At 34.1% G+C, this 13,528-nt stretch overlaps 1 protein-coding gene across 2 annotated transcripts in view; it reads right to left on the bottom strand.

The window, feature by feature from the left end:
* The window catches only part of LOC126825420 (phosphatidylinositol 4-phosphate 3-kinase C2 domain-containing subunit alpha), a 684,289-nt gene that overhangs the window by 295,901 nt on the left and 374,860 nt on the right, over positions 1 to 13,528 (bottom strand). For both annotated transcript variants that reach the window (XR_008788423.1, XM_056101571.1), the window contains exon 18: positions 10,059 to 10,247. The gene's annotated coding sequence lies outside the window, so the exon portion shown is untranslated. The remainder of the gene's footprint in view (positions 1 to 10,058; positions 10,248 to 13,528) is intronic.

The following is a 13,528-nucleotide window of genomic DNA, read 5'->3' as shown; positions in this document are numbered from 1 at the left end:
TTTTAAATAAAAATACAGAAAATACGAACTGAACTTGATGATTTAAATAAAACTATTGACTTTTACGCTCATGATTTTGATAAGTTAGAAAATTCTGTTTATTTAGAAAATTTTAACTTGGTTAGTGAATCTTTTGTTTTAAAGCTAATTAAATCGTCTGCTCCTAAATCTTGTTCATTAGATCCTGTTCAGACTTCTGTTCTTAAGGACTGTCTAGACGAAGTTATTCCAGTTTTTACCAATATTATTAATTCTTGTATATCATCCGCTACTATTCCCAACGTTTTCTAACGAGCTTATGTTACCCCTTTAATTAAAAAGTCTACATTGGATCCTAATGTTTTTAAAAATTACAGGCCAGTCTCTAACTTAAGTTTTATTTCTAAAATATTGAAGAAATGTATTGCTTCTCAGATAAAGGCCCATCTAGATGATAACTGTTTATATGAACCATTTCAAAGTGCTTATAAACAATTTCACAGTACCGAAACAGCTTTAACCCGGGTTTCAAATGATATTTTAATGGAAATTGATAATAGAAAATGTACATTTTTAATTTTATTAGATTTATCTGCTGCTTTCGACACGGTGGACCCTTCCATTCTTCTACGTAGACTTCAATTTAAATTCGGTATTTGTGGCTCTGCATTAAATCTTTTAGAGAGCTATCTTGTGGGTAGAAAACAGTGTATTTTAGTTAATTGCAAATCGTCGTCTGAATCTGTTTTGTCATCTGGGGTTCCCCAAGGTTCTGTTCTTGGTCCGATTTTATTTACCCTCTATACGTCACCATTAGGAGATATTGTCAGAAAATATGGTCTCAGCTTTCATTTGTATGCCGATGATACTCAATTATATATTTCATTTACACCTAATTGTCTATCTTCTTTCAATTTATCAAAATTGCAACTTGAGAACTGTATTAGTGAAATTAGAAAATGGATGTCAAAGAACTTTCTAAAATTGAATGATGATAAAACCGAATATTTGTTATTAGGCTCAAGGCATCAATTAAGTAAATCTGCACAAGATAACCCCCCTGTTGTAATTGGTAATTGTGATATATTTTCATCTTATTCTGCTCGTAATATTGGCGCTATCTTTGATAGTTTTATGCTTATGGGAGCTCAAGTAAATAATATTTGTAAATTGTGCTATTTTAATATTAGAAATATAGGTAAAATACGTAAATGTGTAACTGTAGAGGCCACTAAGTCACTTGTTAATTCTCTGGTCACTTCTCGATTAGTTAACTTTAATTCACTTTTAGTTGGTTTACCTTTAAAGCTTATAGATAAATTACAAAAAGTACAGAATAATGCGGCTAGACTTGTTACTTTAACTAAGAAATGTGACCACATAACTCCTGTTTTATATAATTTACACTGGTTACCTGTTAAATATCGAATTGATTTTAAGATTTTATTACTTACTTTTAAATGTTTAAATAATTTAGCTCCTGTTTACCTCTCAGATCTTTTAGAACTTTATACACCTGGCCGAACATTACGTACATCAGATAAACTACTTTTAAAGCCCAAAACTGTTCAACTAGTCTCTTATGGTCAGCGCTCTTTTAGTTATCAAGCACCTGTTTTATGGAATAATCTACCATTTAGTTTAAGATGTTGTACATCTCTATATTCTTTTAAAAAACAACTTAAAACACATTTATTTAATCAGGCTTTTAACTGACTCTGTATACAATCGTTAACATGCCCATAATCTTGTTGTTTATGTGTGATTTACATTGTCACTTTGTAAAGTGCCCCTGAACATGTTATATGAAAGGGTGCACTATAAATATGCTGTAATAATAATAATAATAATAATAATATAAATTTCAAGTCAATCGGATAATAAACAAAATATGAACGTACATCCAGACGACAATAATAATAATACATGTAATAATAAAAACTTTATTTAATGAGGCAACTTATTTACTTTGCAAAAAAACCTAATCTTCCAGAAGTCCCTCCAAAGCTACAAAGACATATATACATGTAATATCAGGAAAAGTTTAAAATCATTTCAAATGCAATAGCATTTTAACGTGAGAAGCTTGGGTTAGTAAGTCACTCCTAAACTACAAAACATATACACGTAAAATATAGGAAGAACATTATAATTACACACAAATTAAGATGGAATGCAGTTGCAAGTTAAATATAGATGAAAAATAGTAAGTATGTCATCAGTTGAATATTATGGTTTCTTCAGTTGATGGTCACGTGTTGATCCAGTAACTTGAACACGTTCCACCAACCTTACAATAGTGGACTGATGACAATTGAAGTGTCTGGCAATAGCACGTGTAGACATGCCAGCCCTGGAAATTCCCATGGCTTCATTCCGTTGATTTTCAGTAAGTCTCTGCATCTCTAGCTTGATTCCTTCACACATCCAACAACAAATTACGACAGATTGATGTTTCACAGTTCACGTACTGCACATTAAGTTGAAAACATGCTTTTAAAGAGCTCACACACAATGCTGCACGTGAATATTGGGTTTTTCATGTGCATCTCGTGCAATTATTTTTTGTGAAACAATAGTTCATAGTATTGCATAATATTATACATACAAAACCACCTAGTAATAAAATATTTGGGAAAAAAAAGTGATGCGTTTTCCATGGCGCTCAGTATAATGCAGAAAAATTAAAAGTACGTTTCATGGATTCCGTTTTGCATTTTGGAAGGAAAAGAGTTTTACGGGTCTGTGAACAGAGCAAGATATCAGTTTTGGAAACAAGAGATTTTTTCAATAAAATAGGAGTTTAGATAATGTGGGGTATTAAATGTAATAATTTTGAATATACAATATACGTCCACATGAAAATGTGGGCATATAAAAAGGGTTGAGGTGCCCAAGTTTAGATTTGTTTTTGATTCCATGATGTAGTAAGTTTTGTGAACGTTTATAATACAGTGTATTTCAACATGGCACCCGAGCAGAATAATATATTTAGGTACAGGTTATTAGTACCAAATAGTTTAATTATATAACCGTCAAGATTTGGACTAAAATGCCTCAGTTTGAAGTTTAAGAACGTGTCAGCGATAAGACCATGCAGGAAGTGATAAGGCTCAATTTGTGATTTCGTCCATTTTTTTTTTCTATGGGCTTACTTAGTGCCCAAACATACATATATCAAATATTAGAAATGACGAGATGGGTTTTCCAGCCTTCAAAATAGCAAACCAGTAGTTGCCATGCAAGATACGCCCACATTTTGCAAGAGATGGACAGATAACAAGCTAAAAACAAACCTGATTTTTCATACTATCAGGGGTCATAATCCAGGAAGATATGGTCTGAAATGCACGAATATCGAAAGGAACTGAACTCAACCTTTATTATGGTGTAACGGCAATATATTTAAATGGTTTTTAAAATCATAAAAAACATAACTTTCAATATGAAAATGTCCCTTTTCAACTTACGGCATAGTTCCTAGTTGCTTCCTTTCAGTGTATGTCAACGAGTCTTGATTATCCAGTTGCTAAAAGAAATACACCGACAGAACGCACATCCTCCCCTGTTTTGTAGGCCTACGTATTATTATTATCGCTTTCAACATCTGTTTTCATAGGCGTTTTTTCTTCTTAAATTTCAGAATGGCTTTTTGAATGAAATTATTCCCCTAATTTTGAGTATTTGCCGACAAATGATCTCAATATATAGCTAAGATTATTTTATGGTGAAGTTAGATCTGGTGAAGGAAAAACACATTCCAAGTAAGGATGCAACGATACATACAAAAATAATCATGATTAATCATGATTATTTAAAAATGAATAATTGCGATATCTTGGATTATCATGATGTTATCATTTATCGCGATAATTTAAATAATCATGCTAGAAGGATTCATTATCGCGATTATTGAAACTAATAAAGAGTTTTCACAGCCTAGACTAAATACAGTAGGCCTACTTATTATAATGGAATGGATGTAAATTGTGAATGTGTGTTTTGTTGTGATATTATCTGTAGGTACTCTGTGTAATGTACTGTTGTTACTGTGTGTAGAAAGTTTGGTACAGTTCTAACTCGTAAGGCGGAATCGTTTAACATGGCCAGGGAAACACTGCGTTAATTGAATGTACCCCCTGCCCCCTTGGTTTTGCAGCTGCAGACTACCCACCCATATCCAGAATATCTTTATGTTCTGATTTTCTTGTTGAATGGCTGAATTAAAATAAAAACTAGAATATACATGTATTTATCACTTTACTTAGTCAGGTTGATCAGTGTCATAAAGAAATTCAGGCATTCAATCCTTTTCATTATACAATGCCAATTATGATTTTCACCACTGGCACATCACAAACAGAAATCAAAATTTTACAAAATAAATAATATTGAGTATTTTACTCATATGTGTCGTTGTTGAAATTGGCACAGTTGAATCATTCATTTTCATTGTTAGTTAACCCTTAAAATTGTTACACATCAATTCATGTAATTACACAGGTTCTCATGCCGTAAATGTGTCATCAAACTTATTTCGTGGCAATAAATTAAAAAAAACAACCAAAAAACAAAAACAGATTCTGTTTCCTACAGATTTGAGAATATTTCAGATTAGTTCAGTGGCAGTTACTATTAATTAGTACACATTCTTACAAGTCTATATTTTTACTTAGAAAAAGCATCCGATTTACAGTATCTGGATGTAGCCGGTTTCTGGTTTTAGTTGCTATTAATCCTGCTCCACTAAATAATCTCTCAGAAGCGCAGCTTGTTGCGGGTACTGATAGGTACCTTTTGGCAAACTTTGATAATTTCTGATAAGTAAACTCATTTTTCTTCCACCAAGCTAGAGGATCTTCAGTTGATGAAATATTTTCACCATCCTCATACAGTTGTAATTCTCTTTTTAATTTTTCTCTGTCACTCAATTCTGTCTTCTGAATTTTTTTATTTTTTTCAATCTTCAGCAATATACTTGTAAGGGAACCACATACATTACTATCAGAAACCGATACTTTATCACTTTCTTCATTCTTCTTTTCTTCAACATCAATAATTTCCTGTACCCATATTTCCTCATCTAATATGTTTAACAAATGATTTTTTACTTTAACTACCATTTCATCACTGACACAGGAGCTTTTAAACCTAGGATCCAGATAGGAACAAACTGATAAAAACAGTTTGATATTCTCTGATTCATATCTCTTTTGAATAGATTTCAATATTGTCTTCCTTAAGTTAATTTCTAATGAACTGTCATCACCTTCATTAATCTTTAATAATGTCCCACTTAAATATTCTAAGACAGGTACCAGAGCACTTACAGTAACATTTTGATCACCACTAAAAGTGTCTGTAAGTTTAGACAACGGAAACAAAACATTATCAGTTTGTTCCAAACATCTTATGATAGCTGTATCTGGCATAACATGCCAGTGCTTTCTGTCTGTAAAAAGTACTGAATTCACTGGTTGTTGTTGCTCTAAAAATCGATGGATCATGCTGGCAGTTGAACCCCATCGAGTGGCCACGTCGTGGATGAGTTTGTGTTCTGGAAAATTCAGTTCTTTCTGTTTAATCGTTAGGTCTCGACTCTTCTTCCAGCTTCTGGTAAATGTATTCACAGCTACTCTGACAAGCCTTACAGCTCTACTGACAGTGTCAATCTTTAAACCTTCATTAACAGCAAGATCCAAATTGTGACCAAAACAGGATAGCTGTTGTTTCTTTAGGGCGGTAAACATTGTAGAATTATTGGAGGCATTGTCTGTTGTTCCACTTATCACATCATCCAACTTTAAATTCCACTTCTCCAGTCTCTTTTATTCCTTCTGCCATGTTTACCCCAGTGTGATCATCATTGAATGGAATAGCACCTAAGTTAATGGACTTTAATTCCCAATCAGGATCTATAAAATGGACAGTTAGGCTCATGTAAGGCTCCATAGTAATCATGTCCACATATCTGTGGTGAAAGAAAGCTTTTCTGCAGTACCTAAAACATCTTGGACTGTAGCTTCAACATCGTTATAGATTGTTGGGATGATTTTCTGTTGAAAATAGGTCCTGGAAGGCACTTGATATTTAGGGTTAATTTGTTCCATGAGATGTCTAAATCCCGTTCTTTCTACGGCAGAAAAACTTATCATATCCTTCGCCATCCAATGGCCTATTGCCCGGTGTGTAATTATTGCAGATTTAGAATTAATGTCCCATTTTTTTACTTTCTCAAATGCTCCAACAATACCGGGTTGGGTTTTAAACTTTGTTGAACTTTGTAAGTTGGATCCCTGTTTTAAATTTTTCGTTTTGTTGGTGTCTGAATAAGCATGCGGGTGGTTGTCTCGCAAATGATGCCATAGATTCGAAGTGTTACCCCCTGGCGTTTTGATGTCTCGAGAGCAAAGTTTGCAGGTCGCGACGTCTTTATCATTGACATTTTTAAGGCCAAAATGACTCCATACCACTGAAGAAGTGTTCTTTTTTGCAGCAAGGATATCATTTGCTGTTGAAATCGGTACAGAACTTTCCTGTTGAGCAGCCATATTGTTTCTAATGACAATAAAAGAAATATCATCCAGACGCATAAATTGTACTATAACATAGTTACCGACTGGATAATCAATGTTCAACAACGCGACGAGTGGAGTTGGTTTCTATGACAACGACACTCTACTCAGCAGCGCGTGCAGTGGCCAAACTAAAAATTGTTAACACGAGATATTTTATCATCCTTCTGTCATTTTGACAAAATTCGACCGAAATAATACAATATACTTTCCATATTTTATAAATGTGATTATCCCAAATCATAATTGTGATTATTTTAAAAATAATCACGATATATCGTGATATAACGATTTTTGCGAAAGGAGGCGATTATTTAATCGCCTGACCCAATAATCGCGATTAATCGCAATCCCCGGGGTATCGCTGCATCCTTAATTCCAAGTCTTCATTTGTAGGCCTTCGAGCGCGGCAATCCACCGTTATATTCATGCCCCACCATTTGAAAGGAATATTAACATTCTAAATGATAAAGAATTCCATTCATCTAATAATGTCTTTGTATCAGTCTTGCGAAAATTAAAAAGATAGGTTGCCAGGCAACAAAACATACGCCCACAACAGCTAAATCGTTGAGCGTTCGACAAGGGTTGTCGCATATTTATTCTTTTGTAGGTAATTAGGGGAATTTAATAGACAATTTCATACAGATGACATTATAATTTTCGTCATTTGAGCGTTCATAAGGTTCTAAAAACCAAAACCAGGGCCGTAACTCTAGAAGTAATCTACAGAAATTGTTGAAATTCGACAGGCTTTTTCGTTTTACTAATTCAAATAATGTATATAAATTCTTAACAGATCGGATCATAACTTTTGTCGCTCGAACGTTCACAAGGTTCAACAAAGTCAAACAAGGGCCATAACTCTAGAAGTAATTGACGGAAATTGCTGAAATTCAATATGCTTCTTCATTTCACTAATTTAAATGATGCATATCAATTTCATACAGATCGGTTGATAACTTTTGTCATTAGAGCGTTCACAAGATTCAACAAAGTGAAACAAGGGCCATAACTCTAGATGTAATTAACGGAAATTGCTGAAATTCAATAAGCTTCTTTGTTTTACTAATTTAAATGATGCATATAAATTTCATACAGATCGGTTGGTAACTTTTGTCGTTAGAGCGTTTACAAGGTGCAACAAAGTGAAACAAGGGCCATAACTCCAGAAGAAATTAACAGAAGTTATTGAAATTAAATAGGCTTCTTCATCTCACTTATACAAACAACATATATCAATTTCAAAACAATTGGTTGATAAATGTAGTCTGTAGAGTGTTCACAAGAAATTGTGGATGATGGACGGACGGACGGACAGCAATATAAGACCACATTTCCATGTGGGCGTATAACAAAAGTGATTTTTCCTACAATCAAAGGCCATAATTCAGGAAATTACAATTCGATATGCGCAAATATTGAAAGGAACCGAGATCTTTGGGTTATAAACTTACATTTCAAGTTTCAACATTTTTACGCTATTTTAGAACGAAGGGCGGCCATTTTGTCTGTCAGTTTTGGGCCGATTTTCACTAAATTCAATCTCAGCCGTCCTTAGGGTGAACCGGTGATATAAGAATACGTTTTTTTAAATCGGATAAATATTATGACCTCTATTGGGTCCACAAGCTAAAAACGCAATTTTTCGAACAATCAGGGGCCATAATTCAGGAAGTTACGGTCCAATATGCGCGAATATCGACAGGAACCAAGATCTTTGGGTTATAAACTTACATTTCAAGTTTCAACAAAATCGGATAGAAATTGTGACCTCTATAGGGTCCACAACCATATTTTTACGCTATTTGAGAACGAAGGGCGGCCATTTTATTTGTCAGTTTTTGGCCGATTTTCACGAAATTCCAACTCACCTGTCCTTAAGATGTAACGGTGATATAATAATATGATTTTTTAAATCAGATAAAAATTATGACCTCTATAGGGTCCACAAGCCAAAAACGTGATTTTTCGTACAATCAGGGGCCATAATTCAGGAAGTTACGGTCCGATATGCACGAATATCGAAAGGAACCGAGATCTTTTGGTTATAAACTTACATTTCAAGTTTCAACAAAATCGGAAAAAAATTGTGACCTCTATAGGGTCCACAACCTTGATATACCATATTTTTACGCTATTTGAGAACGAAGGGCGGCCATTTTGTCTGTCAGTTTTGGGTCGATTTTCACGAAATTCGAACTCAGTCATCCTTAGGGTGTAACGGTGATATAATAATACGTTTTTTTAAATCCGATAAAAATTATGACCTCTATAGGGTCCACAAGCTAAAATGCGATTTTTCGTATAATCAGGGGCCATAATTCAGGAAGTTACGTTCCGATATGCACAAATATCGAAAGGAACCGAGATCTATGGGTTATGAGCATACATTTCAAGTTTAAACCAAATCGGATAAAAATTGTGACCTCATCAGTGTTCACAAGCTAAAAACATGATTTTTTTGTACAATCAGGGGCCATAATCCATGACGTTACAGTCCGATACATGCCAATATCGAAAGGAACCGAGATCTTAGGGTGATTAACCTATATTTCAAGTTTCATATAAATCGGATAAAAATTGTGACCTGTAGACTGTTCACAAACAATTGTGGACGGACGTCAGGACGGACAGGGGCGACGACAATGTACGTCCACATGAAAATGTGGGCGTATAAAAAGTTTAAGTTCATATAATTATGATTCTAGTTCCAAACGGAAAAACAAGTATTCAAATATTTTTCAAGGTTATGGGCCTAACCCAAAGTCTACACACACGTTAGTATCTCACGCATCTTTGCCAATACCTCGTAACTCCAACACTTCGCACATTTTCCAGTATAACTCACTCGATGCATATGCAAATGGAATGTTTTCAATTTCCAGTACTTCTGTAAACAATTATTTTAAATGAGGTAATTTCTCTCTCAATTTAAGCCTCATGTTCTGATTATTTTCATGCGTTTTTTTTGCTTCGAAGAGTCCATTTTGCAGGGTAGTCTAATGAGAATTGGGAATCTCATTGGATAAATTACATCAATGTATGTGTATTATGATTTGTCTGCATACTTTTGAACATGTGATATTTCCGTCATTTATAATAACACCTCTTACTGAGCTTATTGTTTGTTGTTTTTCCGTCTATAAATCTCAAACGTTGGCCCTTCGACTATTATGCCAGCTAATTGAGGGTACGGACAACAACATTTCCATGTGGGTATGTAAAAGTAAACACTGAAAGCTAGATATCAAAAAAAAATACTCGATTATATTTCACATTAGGCAGGTCAGCACTAAATTATAACGATAATACGCAATTTGAAAGAAAATTTCACAAATGGATATATTTATTACTTAATCTGTAAATATTAGCACTATCTTTTCATAAAACTGGAATATATGTGCAACCGGAATATACGTTTATGGAAAGTCTCTTATTTTGTGATTTTAAAGTATACATTGTGCATTGATGTTACCATGTATTATTTATCTTCATACTTACTTTGGAAGCAACAATTCAAAGGCAACCATTGGATCAATTTCTGGCCAATCAGATAACAAACGATAAATATCCGGTAGACAACGCCAGTCCCAACTATGAGCACTCTGAAGTATTTTTGGTAAGAGATTTTTATGTCCATGAAGATAATTACGATATTCCCATAAAATTTCCATTTCTTCAGCACCAAATCTGGCATATAGAAAATGACATATAAGTTATAAGGTTGTCCCAGCTCAACAAATTTTACAACGCATAGACAAAAATTTGGGCTTATATTAACATAATATATGATAAGACTTACCATAAAAACTTCATTCATCAACAATCGAAGTCTGGTCATGCTTGAGTTTTTGAAGATATAACCATTTTGGCATGTTTTAAAAATTGGTTTAAAATATCACATTATCAAGGCAGTTAACTCTTTGTGACAAAAGGAGTTATGGATCATGGTCACATTAAAAGTAAGACCTACGTCCCTGGAACGAAAATTTCTTCATCAGAGTCGGGAAGCACTGTTTATTTTCTTGGTGTGAAGTAACGGAATATACTCTATGAGATGACAGAGTTTTCAACATTGTACGCATGCGCAAACACTTAGGTTGTTTTTTTTACGATATGCCGACGCCTTCAAATGTCTTAATATTAACTACTTATAATGCTACAGTGGAAATTAACCATTTTGGCATCTTTTAAAAATTGCTAGAAAATATCACATTATCAAGGCAGTTAAGTCTTTGTGACAAAACGAGTTATAGATCATGGTCACATTAAAAGTAAGACCTATGTCCCTAAAACGAAAATTTCTTCATCACTGTCAGGAAACATTGTTTATTTTCTTACTGCGAAGTAACAGAATACACTCTATGAATGAGATGATTGAGTTTTCAACATCTGCACGTATTCACAAACGCTTAGGTTGTTTTTTTTTTAAGTTATGCCAAAGCCTTCAATTGTCTTAATATTAACTACTTATAACGCTACAGTGGAAATTAACCATCTTGGCATGTTTTAAAAATTGGTTGAAAATATAACATTATCAAGGCAGTTAACTCTTTGTGACAAAACGAGTTATGGATCATGAGCACATTAAAAGTAAGACCTACGTCCCTGGAACAAAAATTTCTTCATCACAGTCGGGAAACATTGTTTATTTTCTTGGCATGAAGTAACAGAATACACTCTATGAGATGATTGAGTTTTCAACATCTGTATGCATGCGCAAACGCTTAGGTTTTTTTTTTTCTTACGATATGTCGACGCCTTCAAATGTCTTAATATTAACTACTTATAATGCTACAGTGGAAATTAAAATACAAGTTTAGCTGGCCATGGATATCAAAAGATCTGTGCTTGACATGAATTGTTTAAAGATTAGCCTAATATTAAAATGAATAGTGGTTTCATCTCTGTATACCCACAGACACGGGCCTGTTTATAATGGCATGAGAGAGAGAGAGAAAGAGAGAGAGAGAGGTATATAAATCTAATAATTTAACACTTAAATGTTAGTCCCATAGATAAATAAATATATTGTGCAGTATGATGTTTGTTGTGAAAAAAGAACAATTTGTCGGATAAAGTAGAGGAAAACATAATTGCATGTAATACAGAGAGAGAGGGATGAAGACCTCTATAAATCTAGTCCGGTCGCCAAACCCAATTTTTCGAGTGAACCTGGAAATTATATACAAAGTTTTTTTTATGATTGATTTTAGTAGCCAATGGTGTCCTCTTTCAGAATCTGCCGGGTGAACCTCGGTCACCCTTGAGCGTTTTGAGAAATTCAAGATGGCGTCCAAGACGGCCGCCTCATCAAATAATCCCCTATAGCTCCCATAGTATTTATTCTAGGATGATAATTTTGGCGTCTAACCGTATGTTTTTGGGGTCAAGGAATACACTGAAATCATTTATTATGTTGTGGGGTGATTAGATGATATTAAAACCAAACATGCCAGACAATATGGCCCTTTCACTAGTTAGCGGCGGTTGGAGGCAATTATTTCACCGAACCAAACTATATCAGGAGGCACAAGCTGATTGTTGAAAATTTAAAAAAACAAATTCTACCCGCAAAACAGGAACAAAACTAGTGTAACAAAGGGTGAAATCTCTGCTGTCCTTTTGACCTAACCGATGTTACCAACATCAATATGATTTTTGTTAAGATAAGCTACTGCCATATTGGAATGGTCATGTCGGAGAACCCGCCGACCTTTAATTTATTTATTTATTAGTGTTCAGCTGTCATCATAATTCTTTTTTATTCAATATCAATAATATGTAACTTCATACCTTACCTATAAATTGGTTTAGGTTTCAGATGAAGTCAGTTCAGTTAGTTGTGTAGCTCAACACAGAACCATGGAGGCAGACGTGAATTAAGACGATGGCCGTAAAGACAATATTATAATATGTATCGGTTGTTATACATGTAGTGTAGTTTAATGTTTGTTACCGTCTTGCTGAATTTATCTACAGGGTTTAAATATAAGACGAAGCGTTTAATTTCCCGCAAGTCGTTTATCCGATCGTTTATTTTGATTTCAATTATTTACGTATGAATTACGAATAGAAAAGGTGAATATAAAAAAAAATGCACACCCATAGATGCTCACCATACCGTGGACGTAGTATTATTATCCATTATCCATTAAAAAAAATATGATTCCACCATTGACAAATACATCAAAAACCGGTAAATCACGTCCAATGTTATTATACCATTGGAAATCGGTAAAGCACATCCCAGGTAATATAATGTATTTTCTTTAAATCACAAAAGAATGAAAATAGCCTTCCACCTGTACACGTCGCTAGAAGACCTGGCAATGTACACGTGTCACTGTGATAATCTTGTGAGACTTTTTCACTGGCGCCAAATAGTCGATCTCTATACAAGCTATCGCTCATTTTCAGACAATGCTACAGGAATGGCTTCCAACAGCATCAAAAGGATACCGTAGTATTATTATCCATTATCCATTTAAAAAAATAATGATTCCACCATTGACAAATACATCACAAGCCGGTAAATCACGTCCAATGTTACGAATATTTGCATATGAAGTGCGAATACATCAAAGATAGGTTGCCAGGCAACGAAACATACGCCCACAGCAACTAAATCGTCCGGGCAGTCAACAAGGGTTGTCGCATATTTTTACTTTTTTCGGTAATGAAACATTTATAATACACTAAAATCTGGTTAAGAGCAACAACTCACGGAGTAATCATAAGAAAACTATTAGAATTTGTTTGGTTTTTATAAAGTTCTGCCCCATGCTAACGTTTTGTATGCAAAGCTTTTAATATCATGGATTTAACTGTTCAAGTCATAAAAATTCATTGAAAATCAATATACTTGTTCGTCTCAAGATCTTAAACTCTGTGTATCAATCTGAAGTCAATCGGATTATAACTTTAGCCTTTAGAGCATCACAAGATTTTGCAATGTGATCAAGGGCCAT

Source organism: Patella vulgata, chromosome 6, assembly GCF_932274485.2.
Source record: "Patella vulgata chromosome 6, xgPatVulg1.2, whole genome shotgun sequence".
In the NCBI taxonomy this organism is placed as follows: Eukaryota; Metazoa; Mollusca; class Gastropoda; family Patellidae; genus Patella; species Patella vulgata.
Note: the sequence above shows the minus strand (reverse complement) of the source record. Positions and strands in the feature narration are given on the sequence as shown.